The sequence below is a fragment of the Anopheles nili genome, unplaced genomic scaffold, assembly GCF_943737925.1.
Source record: "Anopheles nili unplaced genomic scaffold, idAnoNiliSN_F5_01 U_low_cov_5, whole genome shotgun sequence".
In the NCBI taxonomy this organism is placed as follows: domain Eukaryota; kingdom Metazoa; phylum Arthropoda; class Insecta; order Diptera; family Culicidae; genus Anopheles; species Anopheles nili.
Window position 1 is genome coordinate 68,633 of NW_026525543.1, and position 8,162 is coordinate 76,794.

The following is an 8,162-nucleotide window of genomic DNA, read 5'->3' on the forward strand; positions in this document are numbered from 1 at the left end:
CTTGAAAATCCAAGGTTAATTATTATAAAATTTGAACAATTCGCATTCACACTATAACATGCCTTACTTCTATCTTCTCTGTTCTGTTATATGTTGGTGAACGTATTGGTTCGGTGGCGGTAGAGAAGTTTGACCTTGGTCTATTCCCCCAACTAGCAATTGTTGGGGGACTGGGTCGTTTCCCGCCTGTGCGTAAAAAACGCCGTTATTTTGCCCAGTCCTGTGATTGTTTGGGAAATTGTACGAATAGGAGTTATTTCTCGCTCTGTTGTTAACATTTCCTCTGAAATTGCCTCTAAAATGCTGTCCTCTTCCATGTCCTCTTCGGTTTGGCTTTCGGTAAAAATTAACCATAAAACTGATTAAAGTGGGCAGTAGACCAGTTGCCTGTTCTGTTATTTGAAAAATTGGAGTATTCATTGTTGCCTCTGAAACTTGCTTTTCCACGTCCTCTTGAATTGAAACTGAGGACTTGAGCTTCATTTGAAGGCTGAGTTTCATTTATTTTTTGAATTGCCTTTTTGACGGATTGGAATTCTCCGGCCTTTAGTATAATTTTAAACTTCGGCACTGGACAGACCGTTAATAAGTGCATTAACTCCAGCTTTAGTAGTACCATTTGATTTGCTACGTCAACTGGTATTAATTTGTCCACGTACAAATTAGCTAATTTCTGCGAAAGTGTTTCCAGGTTCCCCGCTTATTTTTGATGGCTCTAAGTTTTGCACAAGATTGAGCCTGGATTTTCCACACTTTTGCATGCTAATTTTACGGCATCGGTGATGTCCTGGAATGCTTCTTCATTAGGTGGTACGGCGGAACGAGCTTTACCACTCAATCTGCTAACCCGTCAGGTTAGAACCCATCATAATTTTGTCTAAGTGCTGTCGCTGTTTTAACATCAGAAAGGTGCTTGAGGAGCGGCTTGACTGATTGAACAGGCGCCCATGGTTACAATATTCTGCTTATTTTCACTTAGTTTCAATTCGAAAACTGCTTCCGGTGAAGAGTTAATGAAAAATCCTACTTTTTGAATAGGAATATTGGATTCGTGTTCAACGAAAAAAGGATTCAACTTCACGATAAAAGGTTCGCTTGCATACTGATATGTTAGCTTGATAAGGTTTTTTGTTTTGAATGTTTTTGTTTTTTGGATTTTTTTTTTAACTTAGCTTGCAATTTCAACAATTCCTCGACAGCTGCTTCTAAAATCTTCTAAGGTTTGACTAATCATTAACCTTACTTTTTACTTATTTCATTACACCCTATTTAGTCACTTTATGCGTTAATGTACTTTATAGCATTTGTCGTCCCTCATCCGGTCAGTAACCCCTTTTTCACTGAGAGCTCGTTTTTTGATTTAATGTTCTTCTTTTTTGCTTTTACTTTTTTCACTGTTTCCGTGCTGTTTATTACCCCTGGAGTTCAAATTCGTTTACTCATCACTTCACTTCAATAAATTCTCTTCATAAAGTTCGTCTTTCGGTTCATTTGCAAACATTCAAAGTTTGCCATAGATTTGGGCCGCCTTTAAAGCTTCCTTACGGGTGCTATTTTTTTTTTGTACATAGTGTACATAGTCATACGTAGGTGAATGATTTACTACTCTCATAATGATTAGCAGTTTCTGTGCATGACTTTCACGCATCTCAGCATGAGATTCTAGCTGATTCGTTATTTGTACTTGCGGATGCACCGCGTTTTTTTTATAATTTTTGAATTCGTCTTCCCCATTTTTTGCGTTTGGCAGTGGATTTAGTATTTATTTTCCTTGAGTTGCTTGCATCACATTTTCACTGCATTTATTAGGTTTTTCACTTTGGATGTTTGAAACCAAAAATTCCACATCACAAAATCACACATCGTCCTGTGGCAGGTCACCACGTAGAATGTTCGGATAATTGAAACACTGTCCAAAAATATAATGTTCACAGGTGACTGCTGACTGCTGACTTAAGACGGACGCTTTATGCTGACGATAACTTGCTTTATAGGTGGTTTTCCAAAAAACCACATGAGAGTGGAGCACGTTTTTCGCTCGAAGGTCCGGCATATCGGTAAGACGATCGGTAGCCATATTGTTTTGCTGCTGCTGCATAATCGAGCAAATGTTCGCAAAACGCTTCCGTGGTCAATGTAAGGAATGTTGGAACTTAGCTTACAACGGCGGTGCTAAACAACAAAAAAAAAACGGCATGCTATAAAATCTTGTGCCGCGGGGTCTCGCGCTCGTGTTTTGAACTGTGAATGGGACGCATGTGTTTCTTTTTTGCAATGAGCCAGAACGATCGGCATCATGCGCTTGAACCTCTTTTCTCTCTCTCTCTCAGTCGAAGAAATACAAAACCCCCGTGTGATTGTAGTGACAAAGGACGTGTAGGAAAAAACTCCAATGTATCATCAGAAGAGTTAGAAAAGCGCTCGAATCGCGAACATCGCTAACGTTAAAGCCAAAAAAAAGGGTTATCGAGTAGTGAGTGGACTACGCTGGTCCATTTTAACCTCAAAACCAGTGCATCATCGCCGTGCGGTCTGCAATGAAAAGTTACTTGTGCATTTTTGGTGTGTGTTTTGCAACGAAAGCCAGTTCATCTGGAACTCGTTGGCGATCTCACCACACCACCGGATTTCTAGCGGCATTGCAACGATGAACAACAAAACAAAGCCATTGGCACAGACTGTGCTCGGGCAAAGGCTTCACCTGGCATTTCGCTTCTCCTAAGGCTCCCTAAAAACTTCGGCGGATTGTGGGAGGCATCTTTACCGCCATCTCGAGCAGCTCGAGACTGTCATCCTTCATCGAATAGAGGCTGCCATGAATTCACGTCCGCCGTTGCCCATGTCGGACGACCCAAAACGATTTGGTCGCTCTTACGCCAGCCCACTTTCTCATCGGTTCCTGTTCCGGACTGTGCTGGGCTACGGAGCTTCTGGAGCCATTCTGGGCGACGGAATACTTGCAGGAAATGCAGAGAGAGACACCATGCGTTACCAGCCAGCCAACGATACCAGGTAGAGTATGGTAGATTGGTAATCCTTCTCGATGAATCTTTACCAACCACACCAATGGCCCCTCGCACGTATCGTCGAGATTCAAACCGGGAGCAGATCCTTCTCACAAGGGTAGTGCAACTGAAAACAACAAAGGGGACTCATTCTCCGTCCAAATTTGTACAATTTGCATATTTTTTTAGTACATCCTCGATCTAAAAAAAAATTTTTTAGTACATCCTCGATCTAAAAAAATTTTTTTAGTACATCCTCGATCTAAAAAAAATTTTTTTAGTACATCCTCGATCTAAAAAAAATTTTTTAGTACATCCTCGATCTAAAAAAAAATTTTTTAGTACATCCTTGATATGAAAAAATTTTTTTTAGTACATCCTCGATCTAAAAAAATTTTTTAGTACATCCTCGATCTAAAAAAAATTTTTTTAGTGCATCCTTGATATGAAAAAATTTTTTTAGTACATCCTCGATCTAAAAAAATTTTTTTAGTACATCCTCGATCTAAAAAAATTTTTTTTAGTACATCCTAGATCAAAAAAAATTTTTTTAGTACATCCTCGATCTAAAAAAAATTTTTTTAGTTCATCCTTGATATGAAAAATTTTTTTTAGTACATCCTCGATCTAAACAAAATTTTTTTAGTACATCCTCGATCAAAAAAAATTTTTTTAGTACATCCTCGATCTAAAAAAAAATTTTTTAGTACATCCTTGATATGAAAAAATTTTTTTTAGTACATCCTCGATCTAAAAAAATTGTTTTAGTACATCCTCGATCTATAAAAATTTTTTTAGTACATCCTTGATATGAAAAAATTTTTTTAGTACATCCTCGATCAAAAAAAATTTTTTTAGTACATCCTCGATGTAAAAAAAATTTTTTTAGTACATCCTCGATCTAAAAAAATTTTTTTAGTACATCCTCGATTTAAAAAAAATTTTTTTAGTACATCCTCGATCTAAAAAAAATTTTTTTAGTACATCCTCGATCTAAAAAAATATTTTTAGTACATCCTCGATCTAAAAAAAATTTTTTAGTACATCTTTGATCTAAAAAAAATTTTTTTAGTACATCCTTGATATGAAAACATTTTTTTTAGTACATCCTCGATCTAAACAAATTTTTTTAGTACATCCTCGATCTAAAAAAATTTTTTTAGTACATCCTCGATCAAAAAAAATTTTTTTAGTACATCCTCGATCTAAAAAAAATTTTTTTAGTACATCCTTGATATGAAAAAAATTTTTTTAGTACATCCTCGATCAAAAAAAATTTTTTTAGTACATCCTCGATCGAAAAAAAAATTTTTTAGTACATCCTCGATCTAAAAAAATTTTTTCAGTACATCCTCGATCTAAAAAAAATTTTTTTAGTACATCCTTGATATGAAAAAATTTTTTTAGTACATCCTCGATCAAAAAAAATTTTTTTAGTACATCCTCGATGTAAAAAAAATTTTTTTAGTACATCCTCGATCTAAAAAAATTTTTTTAGTACATCCTCGATTTAAAAAAAATTTTTTTAGTACATCCTCGATCTAAAAAAAATTTTTTTAGTACATCCTCGATCTAAAAAAATATTTTTAGTACATCCTCGATCTAAAAAAAATTTTTTTAGTACATCCTCGATCTGAAAAAAATATTTTTAGTACATCCTTGATATGAAAAAATTTTTTTAGTACATCCTCGATCAAAAAAACCTTTTTTTTAGTTCATCCAAAGCGTGTGCGGCGGCACATTTTTATTCGAACAAACACACGAAAACATGAACAGTGATAAAATGAAAACACATTAAAAAAAAAACACACATAACATTCAAAAAAACAACATTCGTACGAAAGCAAAGTACGGCAAAACCTCCGAAACCTGCCCTGGCTCGAAATGATCGCCAGGCAACGACGTGCACGGAAATGGGGGTGGGGTTATGTTCGCTCGGGTGCCCCTAAACACATTCTGCGGTACCGAAAAAGCCCCCGTGGCTGGTCGACAGGGGCACAGATGACCGCAGATGATGCAAAAGTCACCCGGTTCGAACCCTCGGTGATCCTCGGAAGTCCGGCCCAGACGAACACGCTGGATATTGAGTTGAGGCCAGATCCGACCCCGAATGGGTTGCCGACCCGACCCGTGATATGAGTCATCCAATTCCCAAGTAGCATTCGAGCAGTCGATTTGTATGGAAAAAAGTGACATTTTCGAGCGGCTCGCGACGGCTATATTCGTACGTCCCCCCTACGTAGATCCGATCTGTTCGACTGACTGCCTTAAAAGCTGGCCGACCGCTCTCGCTCTCTCTCTCTCTCCGTGAGTTACTCCCATGATTTTCAAAGGGGGACAAACCTTATCAGGTTGTCCTTTAAGGGTCTGCGGTTTGCGGTCTTCGGACCATGTCGTGGCCCTCTTGGAGGAAAAAGAAGGTCCTCCCCGAAAGACCGGGTACTTACGCACACCTGCGTTTCCTTTTATAGCATCCACAGTGACCCTTAACCTTAGTGCGACGTGGAACTCCACGCCCGGGAAGCTGATCCCTGATCCCTTCGAGAAGCTGCGGCATGATCTCCGGAAACTCACACGCGCGCCCCGGGACGTTTCAACGTTTTGCGGGAGACTTCAACGCCGTAGCAACCGAGAACGGGATGCTACGGTTTGAAGATGCGCAAGAAGCAGGCTCAGTTCTGCACCCGTTCCAAACCAACATTTCACCAGAGGAAGAAACCTACTCTGGACAACACTGGACATCTCGAGACACCGGTACGGCCAACTGGAGCAACTTCAACTTAAGGGTAGCCGAGAAACACCTCATGAAAGTTGCGAAACTCTCCAGCGATCAGAAGATCAGGACATAGGGCCCAATACCAGGCGCCTCGGTAAGGTAGTTAGGGACAGATTGAATGATCAGCTAGGAATGATCCCTTTTCGAAAGGAGATTCGCAGTTCCATGTTCCACAGCAACTCTCGGCCCTTTTTTGTGGCGAGTAGCTAAAGTGCTGAAGAATTGGCCCCATGGGTGAAGCCCCAAAGCTATTCGCTGAACATTTGAACTCACGCTCATCGAGTGAGCGACACGATGCCGTTGCGCTAGCGCCAGGCTCCTTATTTTCTTCCTCTGACACTGACCGGACCTCCCTTGGGTGAGGTCCCGGGCACTCATAAAGTACGGTGTCGGATTTAAAGCTCCCCTGGAGCGGACAACATTTTTAGCACGATGTTAAAACACACGTTGGCCATGGGAGCTGTGAGCTTTTTAAGGCCAGCATCTTTAACACAGCTGTCTGGTGCTTGGGGTATTTTCCTTTACAATGGAAAGGATTTTTGACAAGATTTTTGAGTGGGTGATTTACACTCGCATCGAAGCCCACTGCACCGACAGCAACACTGCTGACGGAGGTGCAGCTGCAGCGTGTCCTGAACCTCATCAATGACGCAAAGCTGTGTGGAAAGTCAACCGCGATGGACCCTTCTGGACATCGGAAAAGGCTTTCGACAACGTTTGGCAACGGTGGGCTTATTGCGTAAGCTTCGTGTCCAGCAATTTCCGACGTCAAGGAGTTGGTGAGAATCCTTCAGAGCTATCTGAGTTCTCGTACGTCGGACAATGTACTGTGCTCGCGTTCCACACAGGGGAGTGTCCTAGGACCACTCGCTTGTGCGCTTGTTTTACGTCGGATGTTCCCGGCATGGCTGTTAAAACGCACACGACACTGCCATTTTGTACTCCTCTCGTAATCTGAGCTCCCTCCGGGGAGGACTTCAGCGAGGTTTGGATAATTTACCTCAACGAGTGGAGGATAAGAGTCAAGCTTGCAAAGACCCAGGTGATGGTGGTCCCCGTAAAAAAAACGTCGGATGCCTTATGGCTTCCATCGTGCGTAAGGTGAAACCCATCGAAAGCTTTCCTTCAGGAAGCATGTAGATCACCTTGGCTCCAAAAAAACACTTGGACTCTTTTGATGAGTTTGGTTCCACTCATCGCTGCGCGCCACGCTCGCGGACAATAAACTTATTCTCTACCGCGCCAAGTCATCTTGCCGGTGCTGATGTACGGATCCAATGTTTGGAGCAATGGCTTAAACGCGGATGTGCTCGTGGTGCAGAGAACAGACCAGAACAAGTTGCTGAAGATGATTCTCAATCTGCCCACCAGGGACCTGCGTCTAGATGCAGGGATCCTACTGATAAGCGAGCGGCCGATTGAAGCCGATCTCATGCGACTTCAACTCACCTCCCGGAACTCAGCGTATGCTTTGATCCGGGACCTTTTTAGGTGAATTTTTAAGGTAGCGTGTAGATAGGTGTAGGTTGGATATCTAGTTCTAAGGTAGTTAGATTTAATTTTTAAAGAAAAATGGGGTCCGTCCCCGATAGATGGCCTTGCGTGGTGAGATTTTTTCTAGCCAGGTAGGGAAAGTTTTAGGCAGAACAGCTTAGGGCCGGTACCAATGACTAGAGAGGATTGAACAAATCATAAGGCTCAGTAGCCACACCTAGCGTGTAGATACTCAGGAATCAGAGTAGGAACCTAGATTAGAGGATGTCATCACGTTTTTAGGGGATGTCATCACCAAAGTTGTAGAGAAACATTAGTATATAAAATAAAAATTATATGCCATTTATTGGTCTTTCAGAGTAAGAGCAGTCGTTGTCGTTGTCAACCTCTAGAAAAATAAACATCGAGCGAAGACCGAATAGATTCAATCTGTGTGTGTGTTTGTTTTTTTCTGAGCTGTGTGCTAAGCAGTCAAAAGTGGCAATGGAAAGATTAGTGGAAGAATTTACGCGCCCAGGATTAGTGCGAAAGGAGGATTTGGCGGTGCGCTTGATCGAGGCGCAAGCTAGCGGACAGTTCGACAACGAGGTGTGACTGGTTTTCACGATGCTGGAAGCTTCTCTGTCTGCTGTTGAGCCAAAATCCGCACCAAATAGAGCTAAAACCCATGCAACGTTACGCGTTTCGTGATGTGAAGGTTTCGATCGAAGCATACGGCAAAGGACGTAACTCGCGACGTCAAAGCTTGGTGCCATGAATGCGAGGGAGTTTGCTAGAGTAGCCCGAAGTTTTTATACTGACTCTAAAAGGCGTTGCGTCATCATATGCTGCCCTGCGAGCATTGCATTGATTAAGGAGTTTGGGCCCTTTTCATCCGCGCGAGCGAT